The following is a 19626-nucleotide window of genomic DNA, read 5'->3' on the forward strand; positions in this document are numbered from 1 at the left end:
AGAGAAAACAACTCTGTTTTTCCTTCCTTTCTTTTCTTTTCAGACTTCTATTACTTTCTACAATTCCCACTAAGTATAAAGCCTTAACTTATCTATCTCTGAGAAGCCAATTGACCAAAATGCCCTCCCTATTAATTCTAAACCCTTAAATCATTTTAGGGGCATTTTAGTCATTTTACCCAATTCCCGCTAACTCCTCGAGTGTCTATAATATTTTTTGCTTACCTCGCGATACCAAATTTATCACCAATTATATTCCTCGATGTCAAAATAGACCCCAATATACTCACCAAATTCTCATTTATACCCCAAGGCTCGCCCTTAGCCGGGTATAAATCCCCGCCATGACTTTTTTGCTATTCTGCTCACTAGGACCGTCTCGAGTCACAGATTACAGATATATCCACATAATAATGTGGTCTCAACAATTATCACATATATGTATACAGTTATGCCCATAATGACCAAAATTACGATTATGCCCTTCTAACCTAATCAGGGCCTACATGCATACTAATACACATAGTCATGCATCTCAAATATTCAAATAGTCATATAACATGCTTTAAATCATAATCATGCATTTTACTCATTAAAGTCACACATAATTTCCATTATGCCCTCCAGGCACACTAATCAAGGCCCTTAAGCCTTATTAGCGAATTTGGGTCGTTACAACTATCCCCTCCTAATGAGAATTTTGTCCTCGAAATTTACCTGAAGAACTCGGGATACTGATCCCGCATCGCTGTCTCAAGCTCCCAGGTCGCCTCCTTGACCTTACCATTCCTCCATAGCACTTTAACAAGAGGAATCGTCTTATTCTGCAATACTTTATCTTTCCGAGCCAAGATCTGAACCGGTTGCTCTTCATAAGACAAATCTATCTGTAACTCCAAGTCTTCATACCTTAACACATGAGTCACATCTGAGACGTATTTCCGAAGCATAAAGACATGGAATACGTCATGAACCTCAAATAACGATGGTGGCGAAGCTAATCTGTAAGCCACCTGACCAATCCTTTCCAGGATCTCAAAAGGTCCAATGATTCTAGGGCTTAGCTTGCCCTTCTTTCCAAACCTTCTCACCCCTCACAATCATGAAACTCGGAGAAAGATGTGATCCCCAACCTGGAACTCCACGTTCCTAAGCTTAGGATCAGCGTAGCTTTTCTGTCTGCTCTGAGAAGCGAGCATTCTAGCCTGGATTTTCTCTATAGCTTAACTTGTCCTCTTAACCATATCTGGCCCCAAATATCTCCTCTCACCCATCTCATCCCAATGAATGGGTGATCTACACTTCCTCCCATACAACAACTCATAGGGAGCCACTCCAATCGTTGACTGATAACTATTGTTATACGAAAATTCAATCAACGGAAGATACTTACTCTATGAACCCTCAAAATCTATTACACATGCTCTGAGCATATCCTCTAATACCTGGATCGTCCTCTCAGACTGTCCGTCAGTCTGAGGATGAAAGGCTGTACTGAACTTCAACTGAGTCCCCAAAGCCTTATGCAAACCACCCCAAAACTTGGAAGTGAAAATAGGATCCCGGTCTGACACTATAGACTTAGGAACCCCATGGAGATCTACGATCTCCCTCACATACAACTCAGCATATTGATCCACAGTATATGCCAATCTCACTGGTAGAAAATGGGCTGACTTGGTGTATCTATCCCCTATCACCCACACTGAGTCATGAAACCCCACTATCCTGGGTAAACCTCCCACAAAATCCATAGTAATGTCCTCCCATTTCCATTCAGGAATACCCAAAGGCTGAAGCAACCCTACTGGTCGCTGATGCTCAGCTTTCACCTGCTGACAGGTTAAGCATCTAGCAACGTACTCTACCACATCCTTCTTCATCTCAGGCCACCAATACAAAGTCCGTAAATCCTGATACATCTTCCTGGTACCCGGATGAAGTGAGTACGGCGTCGTATGAGACTCATCTAGTATCTCTCGTCTTATCCCATCAACAGCTGGAACACATATCCATCCCTGATACCGAAGTAATCCAAACTCAGAAACAGAATAGTCCTTAGCTACACCCGCTAAGACATCCTCTCTAACCCTCTGTAACTGAGCATCTGCCAACTTCCCATCTCTAATCCGCTCTAGCAGGATCAACTGTAGAGTAATATTGGCCAACCGGCCTACCACTAACTCTATCATCACTCTGACCATCTCATCAGCTAACTCTCTTGAGATATGGATAGAACTATACAACTGGCCTGGACCTCTCCGGCTCAATGCATCAGCCACCACATTGGCTTTTCCCGGATGATAAAGAATATCACAATCATAATCCTTTACCAACTCCAGCCAATGCCTCTGTCTCATATTCAGGTCCTTCTGTGTAAAGAAATACTTCAGACTCTTATGGTTAGTGTATACCTCGCACTTCTCCCCATACATATAATGTCGCCAAATCTTCAGTGCAAAAACCACTGCTGCCAGCTCCAAATCATGGGTAGGATACCACTGCTCATACTCCTTCAGTTGTCGTGATGCATAAGCTATAACCTTCTCATTCTGCATCAACACACAGCCTAAACCCAACCTCGATGCATCGCAGTAAACAACAAACTTCCCTTCCCCCGAAGGAAGACTCAACAATGGTGCTGTGATAAGTCGTGGCTTCAACTCTTGAAAACTGTCTTCACACTTATCTGTCCAGATAAACTTTAGATCTTCCGTGTCAACTCTGTCATCGGTGCTGCTATCTTCGAGAAGCCCTCCACAAAACGTCTGTAGGAACCTGCCAAACCAAGAAAACTCCGCACCTCTGAGGCGTTCCTTGGCCTCGGCCAATCCCTAACTGCCTCCACCTTAGATGGATCCACTTTAATCCCGTTTGCACATACGATATGTCCAAGGAATGTCACTTCGGGTAACCAAAATTCACATTTCTTAAACTTGGCGTACAACTGATGCTCCCTCAACCTCTGAAGAACCTGTCGAAGATGAAGCTCGTGCTCTGCCTCTGAACTGGAATACACCAAGATGTCGTCGATGAAGACAATAAGGAACTGATCCAGAAAATCCTTGAACACCCTGTTCATTAAATCCATAAAAACTGCTGGGGCATTGGTCAAACCAAAAGACATGACCAAGAACTCATAGTGCCCATACCGCGTACGGAAGGTGGTCTTCGATATATCCTCATCCTTCATCCTTAGCTGGCGATAACCAGATCGAAGATCAATCTTTGAGAATACCGTCTTACCCTGCAGCTGATCGAACAAGTCGTCAATCCTTGGTAGGGGATACTTGTTCTTGATAATCAACTTGTTCAGTTCCTGGTAGTCTATGCACATCCTCAATGTCCCGTCCTTCTTTTTCACAAACAAAACTGGAGCACCCCACTACGAGTAACTAGGCATGATGAACCCCAAATCTAGAAGCTCCTGCAGTTGTATTTTTAATTCTTTCAATTCCTCCGGTGCCATCCTATATGGTGCCCTCGACACTGGCTCTGTCCCTGGCGCCGACTCGATAACAAACTGAATCTCTTTACGCGGAGGCAACCCAGGCAAATCCTCAGGAAACACATCCAGGAACTCACACACCAATCTGGTCTCCTCCGGTCCTACTAGTGAAACTCTGGTGGTATCCACCACACTAGCCAGGAAGCCCATACATCCACCCTGTAACATGTCTCTGGCTCTCAATGCAGATATCCTGGGTACGCGGGGTCCTTGCACCGCTCCCACAAAGACAAAGGGATCCTCGCCCTTTGGCTCAAAATTTACCATCTTCTTCCTGCAGTCAATGGTAGCTCCATATCTAACCAACCAATCCATACCTAGGATCATATCAAAATCCTCCATACTAGACTCAATCAAATCTACTGACAACTCCCTACCATCAACTATCACTGGCAGTGCTCTAATCCACCTCCTAGATACTACCAGTTCTCCTGTAGGCAAAATAGTCTCAAACCCTGAAGTACTATACTCACTAGGTCTACACAGTCTATCAATCACCTTATCAGATTCAAACGAATGCGTAGCACCAGAGTCTATCAAAACAGTAAAAGAAGTGCCAGCGCTAGAAAGCTGACCTGTCACTACCGAGGGACTAGCCTCTGCCTGCGTCAGGGTGAACACTCAAGCTGGAGTCAAGCTGTCCACCTTCCCTGTATCCCCTTTCTTCACTGTCGGGCAGTCCTTCCTGAGGTGTCCCACCACCCAACACACATAGCAGGCCTTTGCCCGACACTCGCCCGGATGGCGTCTCCTGCACCTCGTGCACTCTGGATAAGTCCTCCATGTATCACCGCCTCCCTAACGGCCACCCTGAGTACCCCGACCTCTCCTATCAAGACCAGGAGCGATCGAAGCCTCAGGGGTCTTCCTCTTCAAATCACTGGGGCCTCCGCCCTTACCTGAACCAGAATATGGAGGCACCGCCCTGCGGCCCTCCCTCCTCACAGCACTCTCTCTCCATATCTTATTCTCTGCTTCCTCAGCAGTAAGAGTCTTCTCCACAGCCTGGGCATAAGTTGTCCCTCCAGGAACTGTGGTAATTCTCACATCTCAGGCAATCATAACATTCAACCCCCTAATGAACCTGTCCTGCCCAGCTGCATCAGTAGGCACAAGATCTGGTGCAAACTTCGCAAGTCTGTCAAACTTCAAGGCATATTCTGTAATTGTCATACTTCCCTGAACTAGCCCCACAAACTCATTTTTCTTTGCTGCCCTGATGGCAACATTATAATACTTCTGACTAAACAAATCCTTAAACCCTTCTTAAGTCAATGCAGTAACATCTCTAGTCTGTGATGCCACCTCCCACCAGATTCGGGCATCCTCCCTCATCATATAAGTGGAACAGGCCACTCTATCATGTCCTTCGTCCCTCATGAAATCAAGAATGGTAGTAATCATAGTCATCCACTGTTCAGCCTTCAGTGGATCTGGTCCTCCCTCAAAGATCGGGGGCTGCTGCTTCCTGAACTGCTCATACAACGGTTCCCACTTGTTCCCAACCTCAACTGGCTGCACTACAGGTACCACTGCAGGTGGCACAACGGGGGCGACACTCCCAGATGGAGCTTGCTGCCGCAGAATTCGAATCTGTTCATCTTGGCTCTGTAGTCGAGCCTGCATGTCTGCCATTAACTGCTGCCAGTTCTCAGGGACTGGCGGAGGGGTCTGGCCCTAATCATCATCTCTAGCCCCAGACCTGCAGGCTAGTCGCGTAGAATTTCTTGGACGCATACCTATCCAAGTCAATCTGCAATCAATGACTCGGCAATTAGGCTATGATGACAGGGTAATAATCCTTTCATGATCCCTCACTGGAACTCCAATCATTCACGAGCAATCAAAATATAGCAATTTATCCAGATATTCATTCAAATGCACAGTAATGCTAATAAGCACGCCTCAATAGCATCATACAATAGTCAAGGGCCAAGCCTTATCAGTATCTCATGCTCCCTATTCATCAAACAGATATCAACAATCATATCTCACTCAAATCATTTAAGCACATAGTCATGTATACACAATTACCAAACCCTAAGTTGAGCTTGTCTCTCGCGACGAATGTAGATATCCAGCCAGTCTTCAGGACCCATAAACCTAGGACGCTCTGATACCAAGTTGTAACGCCCTGGATAGCAAAGACCATTACACTGTGTGTTTATAAAGTGTTAGACTTGCTAATCAAGTCATATAATTAAAAACGTGTTAATGAAACTATAGAGGAACCAGGGTTAAAATGTTTTGGTCTCAAAAGTCACATTTTCATAAAGAAACATTTCCTGTTTATACGGGATCCCAAAAATGTTAAGTTTGAAACAATTTACAAAAGATTCAAGGACTAAATACAGTATCAGCCATATTAAGGCAAAACAGACAAATAGGCAATCTCTGTCCTGATCCACTCCTCGGCCATGGCGACCGAACAGCCGGCTATGTACATTCCACCCCGCAACTCTCCATCTCAGGACTGGTCTCACTTGCCTTTGCCTTTACCTGCACCACGTACAACCCGTGAGCCAAGGCCCAGCAAGAAAACACAACAACAGAGCATAAGCGATCAACAGGCAAGTCAATATCTCATATTGCATCACATATTCTTAACCATATCAACATTCAGAATAGTAAAGTATTCAGCATACTAAACATATCAATCTTTAGCATACACCAAATCACATATGATAACTAGGGTTAGCGCCCTCAGGCCGCACCCTCCATTATCCCACTGACTCCGGCCCGCTTAAACCGAGCTCAATGAATATTAAGCTGTCCTCGGCTACCAGTGGCCGAGTCGCGCCCTGTGCACAAATATTGTGTACGACACTCTTAGGCCGCTAACACATGTCCCATGGCATAATACCATCATTAACATAATACAGATATCGGGAGCACTTAGTCCCATCACAAACAAATAACCGGGTGTAGTTTTCTTACCTTTCGATTTGCTAGCTTTGATCACTTGACTCCTCGAGCACAATCCCTCTCGAGCCCTAGCGCTCACCTAATCACAACCATAAGTCAAAGTCATCACCAAACCTCAAATCCAAAACCTACCCTCGGGACCAATCCCGAGCCCCCGAGACGTTCTAGTTCCACCAAACAAGGTGGTGGAATCGAACCCCGAACCCTTGATCAAAACCCTTACAAATAACCCTAAAAACCCTTTCTGGAAACAGGGCAGCGCTACAGCGCTCTTAGGAGGGCGCTACAGCGCTACAAGCAGAAGCCAAATCCCCTAGGAAGTATGGCCTAGTGCTACAGTGCCCAAAGGCTAGCGTTGTAGCGCTAGTCACAGACATGCAATACCTCAATTTTCCTTCCTGCGATTTCCTTGAACCAAACTCAACCAAAACTTCCCCAAACCTTCACCAAACTCAAAAACAAGCTTATTAACACACTCCACTCATCCCAAGCACCACAAATACTCAAAACCCAAGCACATGCATCCCTAATCTCAAAATTCACCATAGCCACTTCTAGACTTCAAAACTCAGCCGAAACCAGTCAAAACATCAAACTTTAAAGCTTAGAATTTCATACATTTAATGGGAATTCGATTTCAAGACAACCTCTACACCTCCTTAGCTTTCTCTTCCTTAACCTTTGGCCTGAATTCCCTAAAGTTCCCATCAAATCTAGCTTATGCACCATAGGTCAAAAACTATAACCAGAAACTGAAGATGCTACAAAGTCTTACCCCAAGTGATGGTGTGTTCTTGCTAAACCCCTGCCAATTCTTCAAGCCTAGCTTAGGATCCTTGATACTCAGCCTGACCTAGCTCTCCTCTAAGCTTTGCTCCAGGAAAACCCAAGAAAAATGGTGAGAGAACCACAAACCGACCCTAGAGAAAACAACTCTGTTTTTCCTTCCTTTCTTTTCTTTTCAGACTTCTATTACTTTCTACAATTCCCACTAAGTATAAAGCCTTAACTTATCTATCTTTGAGAAGCCAATTGACCAAAATGCCCTCCCTATTAATTCTAAACCCTTAAATCATTTTAGGGGCATTTTAGTCATTTTACCCAATTCCCGCTAACTCCTCGAGTGTCTATAATATTTTTTGCTTACCTCACGATACCAAATTTATCACCAATTATATTCCTCAATGTCAAAATATACCCCAATATACTCACCAAATTCTCATTTATACCCCAAGGCTCGCCCTGAGCCGGGTATAAATCCCCGCCATGACTTTTTTGCTATTCTACTCACTAGGACCGTCTCGAGTCACAGATTACAGAAATATCCACATAATAATGTGGTCTAAAAAATTATCACATATATGTATACAGTTATGCCCATAATGGCCAAAATCACGATTATGCCCTTCTAACCTAATCAGGGCCTACATGCATACTAATACACATAGTCATGCATCTCAGATATTCAAATAGTCATATAACATGCTTTAAATCATAATCATGCATTTTACTCATTAAAGTCACACATAATTCCCATTATGCCCTCCAGTCACACTAATCAAGGCCTTTAAGCCTTATTAGCGAATTTGGGTCGTTACAATAGCCCTCTCTTCTTGAACTCGCAGGTCCAACTCAGTAATTTCATCATTTCAAACAACATGCACCTCCACCTCCCTGTTCGGGGACCAACACCTTAATAACCATTATTGGTTGCCTAAGGGACACATTGTAACATGGCCTTGCCTCTTTTTGGTCTCCTTGAACTGTGCCGATTCCCAAATCCATGGGGAACTTCATGCACAGGTGGGGAATGGAGGGAACTGCCCTAAACTCCACTAAGTTTGGATACCCCAATATGGCGTTATACGCCGAGGAGCAATCCACTACCACAAATTTGCAATACTTAAGGGCCTAGCGAGGCGTGTCTTCAAGTATCACAGGCAACTTGATCTGGCCAATCGATATGAGACCTTCCCCCAAGAACCTGTATAAAGTTGAGGTGCACGGGGACAAGTCACTTGTGGTCAACTCGATCCTCTCGTATGCTGATTTGAACAAGATGTTCACTGCACTCCTGTTGTCCACTAGGATCTGAGCCACTATCTTATTGGAAACTTGACACTTGATCACGAAAGGATCGTGGTGTGGAAAGTGCACTCTCCGAGTGTCGTCCTCTGAGAATGTGATGACTTTTCGATCATCCTTGGCATCTGGGCTAGAAATTGAGCTAATGCCAACAATTTATTGTCGTTGTTTAAGGCCCACACATACCTACTCTGCGAACCTCAGGAGGTGCCCCCCAAGTGGGGTCCTCCAGAGATGGTCCCCACTCACCCATTCACCAAGAGAGATCCATGAACTATTTGATGCTGTAGAGTTGCGAGCACCGCACCCAAAGCCGTGGAGGCGTGGCAGATGGTGCTCTCATGGTCGGTACCTATGCGTGTTGCGCTCCATCCCGAGTGTACTAATGGAGGTATCCCAGCTTGATGAGGTTTTCGATTTCATCTTTGTGTTAGCGATACTCATTGGTGTGGTGCCCTACATCGTTATGAAAATGACAAAAATTGTTGGGATCTCACCTTTCTTGGTCTCTTGGTCTCTGTGACCACATAGATGTTCTCCCGAGAATCCATTAAGTCAGTGTACTCAGAGTACTGCAAGACATACTTCCCATCGGGGGTAGTTCCTTATCCAGTCTATGTTGTCCCATTTCCTTTGGGCTTTCTGCCCTTGCCCTTGCCCCCACGTCTACTGGTGCTGGGGGTCCGACTGGATGCGACGAACTGGGACGAAGCAGCAACTCCAACATTGAATGCAGGCTGAAAAGCACTGTATCCAGTGGGTGTTGCTCCATATCCCATCAGAGCAGCACTGAAACCAACAAGTGGCACGACACTAAAGCCAAATGTCGGGACAATTGGACTGAATTGGACACATGCCACACTCGGTTGGATAGGAGTGCAAGGCGGATATTGGGTCCCCAGAACCACGGGGCTTGGCATCGTCAAAGCTGGGAGGGTGATGGCCCCCTAAATGCTTCGATCTAGGCATTTTCCCAGCAAATATATTCTTGTGTTCGTTGGATGAAGTCGTCCAGCCTTCGACACCCTTTCTGCTTGAGGTCATCCCACAATGAGGACCCCACACGGATGATGAAATCTAAGGCCATTAGCTGCTGGCCGTCGTCAACCCTCTTGGTCCTCACAACTTCCTCCTTGAAGTGTTAGATGTAAGTTTTGAGGGTCTCGAAGGGTCCTTGCTTTATGTTGGCCAAAGCATTGACCTCAAAGCTTACCTTCTGAGCTGCTATGGATTGTCTTCAGAATGAAGATGGCAGTTGGTGCCACAAATGGATGGATCCTGGCCTGTGCTTCTTGAACCATTCATCTACTGGCCCTATCAAGGTTATTAGGAACACATGACACTTGACATCTTTGGAGACTCGATGCACCGACATCAACCTATTGAACTTTGAAAGGTGGTCGGTGGGATCCGTACTGCCATAATAGGATGTGATGGCAGACATCTTAATGCCTCACAGTAACAGAGCTTCCATAATGTGAGGAGCACACAGCTCCCCATCCTCGTCCTTTGAATTGGAGTCATGGCCCTGACGTCGGGCCATTCTAGGCATTATCCTTGTCAAGCACTCTAATTCTGCACGAAGGGGGTCACAGTCTTGGTTGGAGCTTTGTGCTGGATTATCCCTCTTTTGGGCATTGAGGCTTTCTCAGAGGTCTGATTGGTCCTTCCCCCTGGGTTTTTGCCTGAAAGCCTTATTACACCTATGAGCATTCATGCCTTCTCGTAAGTCAGTTTGGCCTCGGAATGCACCACTGTCCTCGAGGTATGCTACTTCTGTTTCTCCATCGAACTCAACATTTTCGTTGTTTATAGAGATGTTGATGCCGTGCTCTTAGCTAGTGGAGAAGTTTTTCTTGTTGGCTCTTTGGCCATTGTTCTTGTGGTGATGGTAGGGTGCTGGGGGGACATATGATCTTGCATGAAAATATCAAAAAATTCCATATTCATTTATGAGAATATGATCTTGTATGTGTACGAGAGAATTAGATCATATATAATGAATAAAATAGTCAGCAACATATTAAAATAAGGAATCTGTTGTACCCTAAAAACACAATCTCAACTATCTTGCTCAGGGTAAAGCTGGCAAGAAATTAAGAAAGAATACAAGAATTCAAAGATGTTTCGTTAACAACTAGGCAAACAGCTCGAGGCTGTGTCACTAAGTCCAAAACAACCTAGGATCTTCCAGACCGTTAGAGATGTAAATGACAGAGATCGAGGTAACCAACATCAAGATCCCCTGTATCAAGCCTGAGCATTATCTAAGTCAAACCATCTTGTTCTAGTCATATCCAGCTCAAGAATGGCGGAACACCCTGGGCTCCACAAGCCTTGACAGCCTAGCGGTGTCCTTGAGAACCCACGCCTTTACGGCTGGCCTCAGGGCCTAGTTGTCATTAGGGATCTGACGAGCCTTCTATTGTTTGGGATTAGGATAGTCGTCGATCTTACCCTTGCCACGGTCCTATGGAACAGGTGGGGCTCCAACTCCAGAACAGGAAGAGCATCTTCAGTTGGTACTACATAAATTAAGGGAGCACAAATTATATGCTAAGTTTAAGAAGTTTGAGTTTTGGTTGCCTCAAGTGACATTTCTTTGTCACATCGTTAGTAATGATGGAATTATGGTGGATCCGACCAAGATTGAGGTGGTGAGAGATTGGCCAAGGCCAAGGAGTGCTTCAGAGGTTAGAAGTTTCCTTGGATTGGTGGGGTATTATCGATGCTTCGTTGAAGGGTTTTCAAGGATTGTAATGCCTTTAATTTGGCTGACACGTAAGAATTTGAAGTTTGTATGTATGATAGGTGCGATAACAATTTTCAAGAGTTGAAACAATGGTTAGCCATTGCACCGATGCTTAGTCTTCCTTCAGAGTAGGAAAAGTTTGTAGTTTACTACGATGCTTTAAGACAAGGGTTAGGTTGTGTTTTGATGCAGGTGAGGAAGGTGATTGCCTATGCCTCAAGACAGTTGAAAGAATAAGAATATAGGTAGCCCAATTATTATTTAGAACTGGAAATGGTGGTATTCGCAATGAAGGTGTGGAGGCATTACATCTATGGAGAAAAGTAGGAGATATACACCAATCACAAGAGTTTGAAGTACTTCTCTACCTAGAAAGATTTTCACATGCAACAAAGATGTTGGTTGGAGCTGGTAAAGGACTATGACTGTGAAATCCTTTACCACCCAGGGAAAGCCAATGTGGTGGCAGACGCGTTGAGTTTGAGAAGTCCAGAGCAATTGTTAAGCTTGAAACAAATATCATGAAAATTAGTAGAAGATATGACTAGAGCAGGGATAGAAATTGTAGTGGGCCAGTTGGCTAACATTACATTGTAGTCTACGCTCCTTGAGAGAATAAAAGAGGCTCAGATGAATGATCCTCAACTTGTAAAGCATTGGAGGGTGCCTTAGCTAGGGTGGCTAAGGACTTTACTGTCTCTGAAATTGGTATATTGAGGTACAAAGATCGTATATGTGTTCCGATGGATGTGGATCTCAAGAAAGAGATTCTGGACGAGTCTCATATCGCTCCATATACATTACATCCAAGCACCATGAAGATGTATCAGGATTTGAAATCACTTTATTGGTGGCTAGGGATGAAAAAAGATGTGGTGGAGTATGTGGCTAAGTGCCTAGCTTGTCACCAAGTAAAAGTTGAACACTAGAGGCGAGCGAGGTTATTACAACCTTTGGGCATTTCTGAATGGAAATGGGAAGATATAATCATGGAATTTGTGGTAGGATTTCCTAGAACACTGGGTCAACATGACTCGGTATGGGAGATAGTGGACTGATATACCAAGTCAGCTCATTTCTCGCCTATGAGAATGAATTTTACGGTGGATAGTATGGGGAATTGTATGTGAAGGAGATTGTACATCTCGATGGGGCTCCCAAATAAATAGTGTCTAATTGGGATCCTACATTTACTTCCACATTTTAGGAAGGCTTGCAGATGGAAATAGGTAGAAAATTAAAGTTCAGTACTACTTATTATCCTTAAATAGATGGACAATCTAATAGGACAATCTAGACATTGGAGGACATGCTTCAGGCATGTGTGTTGGATTTTGAGGAATCCTGGAGTAAGTATCTCCCTTTGATTGATTTTTCATACAACAACAATTATCAAGTAATGATCGGAGTGGCTCTGTAACGCCCTACTTCCTTAGAGCCGTTACCAAGTGAGTTTTAAGACAAAACAGTGTGCAATGAACTCGCTAACCGAGGTTTTTAAAACGAAAGTGTGACTAATCAAAAGTTAAGGATGTAATCTTTGAAAATGCGTTGTTTCATTAAAAACTTCTAGTATTAAACATTTGAGATCCCAAAATAAGGTTTGAAAACTATTTACCTCTTAAAATAAATTTACAGTTGATTAGTTATAAAAATCATAGATATTACAGCCATTTCTCGAATAAACCCCCAACCAAAGCAGTCGGGCAGGCCAAACATGTACGCGTCGCTTCACGCACTCCGTACTCATCGCTAGTTGACTCAATCTATGCCCTTACCTGCAACACAGAGCACCCGTGAGCCGAATCCCAGCAAGAAAACTCATGTAGTACATAACATATGCAAATTATACAGTTAATCATATCAGATAGTCCACAGATAAACAGGTCAACCATTTGACTTAAGCAACCCGGCCATGCCGCCCCAGAAGCCTTACCAAAGCCTGGGGTCTCGGTCCTCACCGTAAGGATATCACATGTATCCATGGGGTCCCACCCTGACTACAAGCACTCCACGTGCTATGTGGTACTTCCGGCCCCACTGCCGTTCTCGGCCTTTCGCCGTTCTCGGCTCCATTGCCGTTCTCGGCTCCTCGCCGTATCATTCAACTATAATTACAGATAGTCTAACTCAAATAACATTTGAACATATATCAATTCAATCAAGTCTGCACCCTAACATGTAATGCAATATAGGGTCGTGCACCGCAATCACACTATGGGCCCATGCCCTATCCTACGGGTGCTATAGTTTTCTTACCTTTCAATTCGATAGCATTCAACACTTGACTCCTTGAGCACGATCCCACTCGAGCCTTAGCGCACACCTAAACACAACCATAGGTCAAAGTCAACACCGAACCCCAAGTCCGAATACCTTGCCTCGGGACCAATCCCGAGCCCCCGGGAAGTCCTAGATCCCCAAAACAAAGTGGTGGAATCGAGCCCCGAACCCTAGGTCAAAATCCCTCAACAAAAGCCCAAAAATCCCTTTCTGTGAACAGTACAGCGCTACAGCGCCCTTAGGAGGGCGCTGTAGCGCTACAAGCAGATCAACACACCCGCAGAACCAGGGCCTAGCGCTACAGCGCCCAAAGACTAGCGCTGTAGCGCTAGTTGCAGACCAGCAACACCCAAAATCGCTTCCTGCGATTTCCTTCTACCATTTCAACCCCAAACTTCCCCAAATCTTTACCAAACTCAAAAATCAAGATTATAAACACTCTCCACTCATCCCAAGCATCCCAAATCCTCAAAACCCAAGCACATTCAACCCAAATCTCAAAATTCACCATGATCAACCCTAAACCCAGAAATTCAGTCAAACAACAAAGTTAAAGGCTTAGAATTCATACCGTTGATGCAATTTCGACCTTGATTCATTTCCTAGACCTCCTTAGCTTGCTCTTCCTCAAAGCTTTCCCAGAAATTCCCTAAAATTCCCATCATCTCAGCCCAAAACACAGCTCATACTAGCCAAACCCTTAAAACTGAAAACTCTAGGAACTTACCTCAAAAGTTGATGTGTTCGTGCTAATCCTTGCCAAATCTTCAAGTCTAACTCAAGATCCTTGATGCTCAGCCTATCATAGCTCTCCACTGAGCTTTGCTCCAAGAAATTTGAAGAGAAATGGTGCTAGAACCCCAAACCGATCCTTTGAAACAAAACCCCTCTGTTTTTCTCTCTTTTCTTTTTCTTCCTTTTTCTTTCTTTTCTCCAGCCCTTCACTCTCTCTACCAAACCCACTAAGTATATAAAGCCTCATAAATCAATCTCTAAAAGCCAAATGACCAAAATGCCCTCCCTATTAATTCTAAACCCTTTTTGTCCAAGTAGGGCCATTTTAGTCATTTTACCCAATTCCCGCTAATCCTCAAGTGTCTCTAATATTTTTCCCGTTGCTTCCCAACACCTGATAAATCACCAAATAAGTATTCCCCATCATCAAAATTAATATCAATCTATTCTCTAAATTCATGCTTATACCCCCAGGCTCGCCCCGAGCCGGGTATAAATTCCCTCCATGACTTTTCCGCTAACCTGCTCTCTGGGATCGTCTCGAGTCTCAAATCACGGATACACCCACATACCACTGTGGTCTCAACAATCATCACATATCAATACAGTTATGCCCAAAATGGCCAAGATTACAATTATGCCCACATAGTCATGCATCTCAAATAGTCAAATAGTCATATAACATGCTTTAAATCATAATCATGCATTTAACTCATTAAAGTCACACATAAATCCCATCATGCCCTCCTGGCACGCTAATCAAGGCCCTTAAGCCTTATTAGCGAATTTGGGTCGTTACAACTATCCCCTCCTCATAAAAATTTCGTCCTCGAAATTTACCCAAACACATCAGTCAGTAAACCCGCAACTCTGACCATGATTTCCAAGGTCCACCGCCTTTACTTTACTTTTCAATAACACTCTCACAAGAGTAACAATCTTGCCCCACAAGATTTTGTCTAATAGCCATACCTTTGTAGCTTCTTGTTTACACCGCAACCCTGCTGAAACTTCGGAGTCTGCTTAAATTACAATGATTACCTCGTTGCCTAAATCCCATTTCCAGAGATACTCATAAGTCCTCACCCCTACCAGGTGGGATCAACTTGTAGGCCCCGCTGGCCTAACCCTTGGTACAACTTCAGGATTTTGTGTTGAATCAAGAGTCAGAACTCTCCCTTCTTCCTCTGAACACTATACAAATCCTTGTCTGTTATTACATAGAGATACAAATCTTTCCTTCCGAAACTTTATTTTCCCAAAATTTAACAATTTACAAGTTCTTTTATTCTTTCAAATAGGTAGACACTCCTACCTTAAGAGTTCCAACAACCTCTTCGGCTTTCTCTCTGAACCAATGCCAAATCGTAGTATTCACTATCCTTCACCTCTTACCATGTACTATGTCGTGCTACATTAACAAGACACCAGCAACTGCCACCATGACTAACTCACCAGGGATTACGCTTCCCTTAATATCTCAATTCTTCGCATACTCAGCGCTTAATTCTTTAAAATTTCTGATAGACTTTCAGACTGCCATTCCACTTGCAATCAACTGATAATCCCAGATTCCCACTTTGTTCTTTTCGTTCTCTAGATCCATTCCAAAATTTAAAATACTATAGGGTCTCAATTCAGTATCATCGACGCTCCACCCTGAAACCAGTTCACTTGACCCAACTACATTAACTCGATCAACTGAGTTAAAAATTTTCATGTCTGGATACCCTACTTAAGGTCTATTGTGGTCTATTCCCACGATACACCACCACATCACCTAACCCCTCAGGGTCCAAAGGAAAACACTAGATTCTGTCACCCGCTCCACCCTCCCGGTACGACGTACCCTAGGAGGTGGAATGATATCCATTCAGAATTCTCATTCATAAACCAAATCTAATTGGATCTTTCATCCAATCCTAGTATCTTAACTTGTACCACCTTGGCAGGGTTCCTCCCTGCTTCAACCAAAGCCAACACTTCGGATTCCATAGTTCAGTGACACTCACCAGCTAATCATTACCTACTAACGTTATGCCGAACTCAGTCATTGCCTTGTCCACTCCATTACAATCTATGGCGTTATTCCCTGACTGACACACGCCTCACAATTAGGAGTTCCGCCTCCAATTAAATTTCCCCTCGCTCAATCGAGGATTTCAAACACTGATCATCCGTCTGTTACTTTTCACCACATCTGGGTCTCAACGTTATCTTTCTTACTAATACCCAATACTCAAGCACCTTATGATATGCATAACTGTCAACTTAACGCTCCAAGTATATCAACCATGTTCATTCTTTCATCTCCCGCAAGGTTCGATCCATCCTCGCGTCAATTTATTCCTGGGCGTGCCCAAATCGTGATACACTCCTCCATTTCCATATCCTTACCTTAGATCAGGTCCTTTATGCCATCACTCTACACTTAACCAGATTGTACACATATTCCAGCATCGCCAGATACCAATCAATTCTTACCTTTTCTTCTGAATTTTCCTGACTAGACACTACTCATTCCATCTAACCTCAAGTTTTACTGTTCTCCTCATCTCTGATGTAGTTGTCTCCGGAGGTACTTATGGAATAGATGACGCGCTTACCAGTCTTGTCATGCTTTCTACTCTTTAGATATTCTTCATTAGCTTCTTTGTGGCTTCAGATCAAATCTCCTCCTACCTGTCCTTTCTTCTTGTAGCTCCATTCTGAGTACTCCTAACGACACCCAAATTAACACTCCGTAGAACCTTACTTGTGACTCTGCCTTCTGGGTACAACGTCTTCAGCATAATCATTTGCTCACCATTTCTGTCTGGGAGTAATCCACATGTACTGCTCGTGAGCTTGAAGGGGACTTGCCCATACCGTTCATGCATTCTCTGCCTAAAGAACTTACATGTGCTGCTGTAGCTTGAACCATTCTAGAATCTTTGTTACCAACTCCTCACACCCTACCCGGTGAAAAATAGACAAAATCACGAAATGTCTCTATCCTTGGTTTCCAGCTGGTAGTAACCAGGTCATAGATCAACTCTTGGGGACATTGTCCCAACTCGTATCCAACCTCAAACTTTTATTCCTTACCGACAATGCTAACAATCCCTGCAGTATAACGCTATGGCTAATCCAAGGTCAAATTCCTTCGATTGCTTCAATAGATTTTCTATCCGCCAAAACCATCTTTTACAACATTCCTTATACTGATCCTATCTGTAGTCCGACCTTGAAGTACCCCTGAATCTTTCTTTTCATACCCACATAACTCCCCACTGGTCAGCTCAGTTTCCACTCAGTCTCATTTACATATTCCAGATGATATTCTCTACAATCCATGGTTATTCCTTAACTGATTAGCTCTCTCACTGTGACTCATGCTAAGGCTCCCTTAAGACAAACTCTGTCGTTATCACTATGCACTTCTTGATCACTTGCATCCCAATCCATCTGCCAGAGTTTCTAATTTCTTCTCAATAAGTATTACTATCATCAGCCTCTCGAATAGCACCTTTGAGGCAACCTCTCTATGTCCAACTCCCTCTTGGAACATTCTCAACACTGAGTTCTTCCAGTTCGTTACATGACCAAAGCATAAACCAGTCAGTTAAATACTCATCCTCGAGGAATCAGCCTCGAACTTTGAATGTATCGATGCATTCTAGTTCTCCGTTCCCTCACCATGGGAAAGCCATCCTAACATATCGAGTTATTCTATGTAGAAGTCATGCCCTCACCTAACCTCCTCTCAGGTGGCATCCACTCCCTCATGTGCATACCAAATAACCTCTCTGGTTCCTGTCACCATCTTGGTAACTACCTTTTCAATCAGGCTTCCTTCCAATCTCAAATTAGGTGCCCAAGCACTGTCTAGGGTCCTTCTACCTCAAAAATTGAGAACCTGTCCTTGCTGCATTCTATCAATAAAAGTACCATCTTATCAATCAGACTTTTCCCCCATTCTGGCAAAACCAGAAGCCACAGAACCGTCCGGGGTTCTTTTAACTTGGTTATCACAAATCTATCTTTACTAACTCCATCAAAGGAAGCACTGCCATTGCAGTTCTGGTACTTAGGCTCTATGCATCATTCATCAAGTCCTCGAACAACATGGCCCTCTCCGCCATTCACATACAGACGATAAGTCCTTACATCAGAGTGGCCCAAATACCTTAGACTATTCCAGATCTCAAATCCTTAAATGGGTCGCCATCAATTCCAGATACATCCATCAGTATAAATTTCCGAAATGAATTACCCAATTCACCAAACCCATTGATTTACACTGTTGTTACCCTATCAGTCCAAACCAAACTTATGAGCCCACCAGTCTCCACAGTTCAAACCGAGTCTTTATAACCTCTTCTATCAATCACCATCTGAGTTCTTTCCAGCCCATTATGCCTATGACTTAGCCCAAGTGCCGTTTCCAGGCATCCCTCTGCCTCAACATTAAACACAACCCTCTAATCAGGATCTCTCATCCTTTTAACCAAGGGTGGAATTAACTCTGCCCATCTATTGATAAATTCCTTGTCAGCCCAAACTCTCCTCAAAACCAAAGGATACACCCTTTAAGCCTTTCATATAATACCCTTTTCTGTCCATACCCTCACAGTAAACCAACACTGGTAACCTTACTGTTAAACATCGAAATCAGCTATTTTCCCAGAGAAATCCGCTGTTCTTCTGTTCCATCTCAACTAATAAACTCCACAGCTTACTCAAACACTAATGACGCTCTGCTGCTGCTTTCAGGGATAAATGGAGATCTCTAACTCCAACTTATATCTAGAATCCCCCCTTCAACGCAATATCAGGTCCACATAACCCTTCTAGGAACAAACAATTCGAGTTCATCTGCCAAAACTGACCGAACTCCTAAGTTCTGTGGTTCATACTCTGAACCAAACCACAACTAGATCCAAATAACCACAGCTATCAGGCACACACAAAGCATAAATAGGCCAAATCCACAATGATATACGTTAAGCTACCAGATTTTAACATCACCAAGTATACCCAGATCTCAACATGCTTCATACAAGCCAATAAACGGATATTACATACGAATTCAATTTAAACAATTAACCATATAAACTCAATATGTAAACCATTATGCCAATATTCATCCACATGCATAATAATGTTATTCAGCACGCATCAATCTCAACATGCAATAGTCAAGGGCCCAGCCCCAACAATATCTCAAGCATATGTCATCTCGTTCCTCATGCTCCATATAAATAAGCAGGCAAACAGGGCATTCAAACATACGTTCAGACATGTCAATCAATCATACCAACCAACCCTGAGTCGAGCTTGTCACTGACAGCGAGCG

The sequence above is a fragment of the Humulus lupulus genome, chromosome 1 (assembly GCF_963169125.1).
Source record: "Humulus lupulus chromosome 1, drHumLupu1.1, whole genome shotgun sequence".
Classification (NCBI taxonomy): Eukaryota; Viridiplantae; Streptophyta; class Magnoliopsida; order Rosales; family Cannabaceae; genus Humulus; species Humulus lupulus.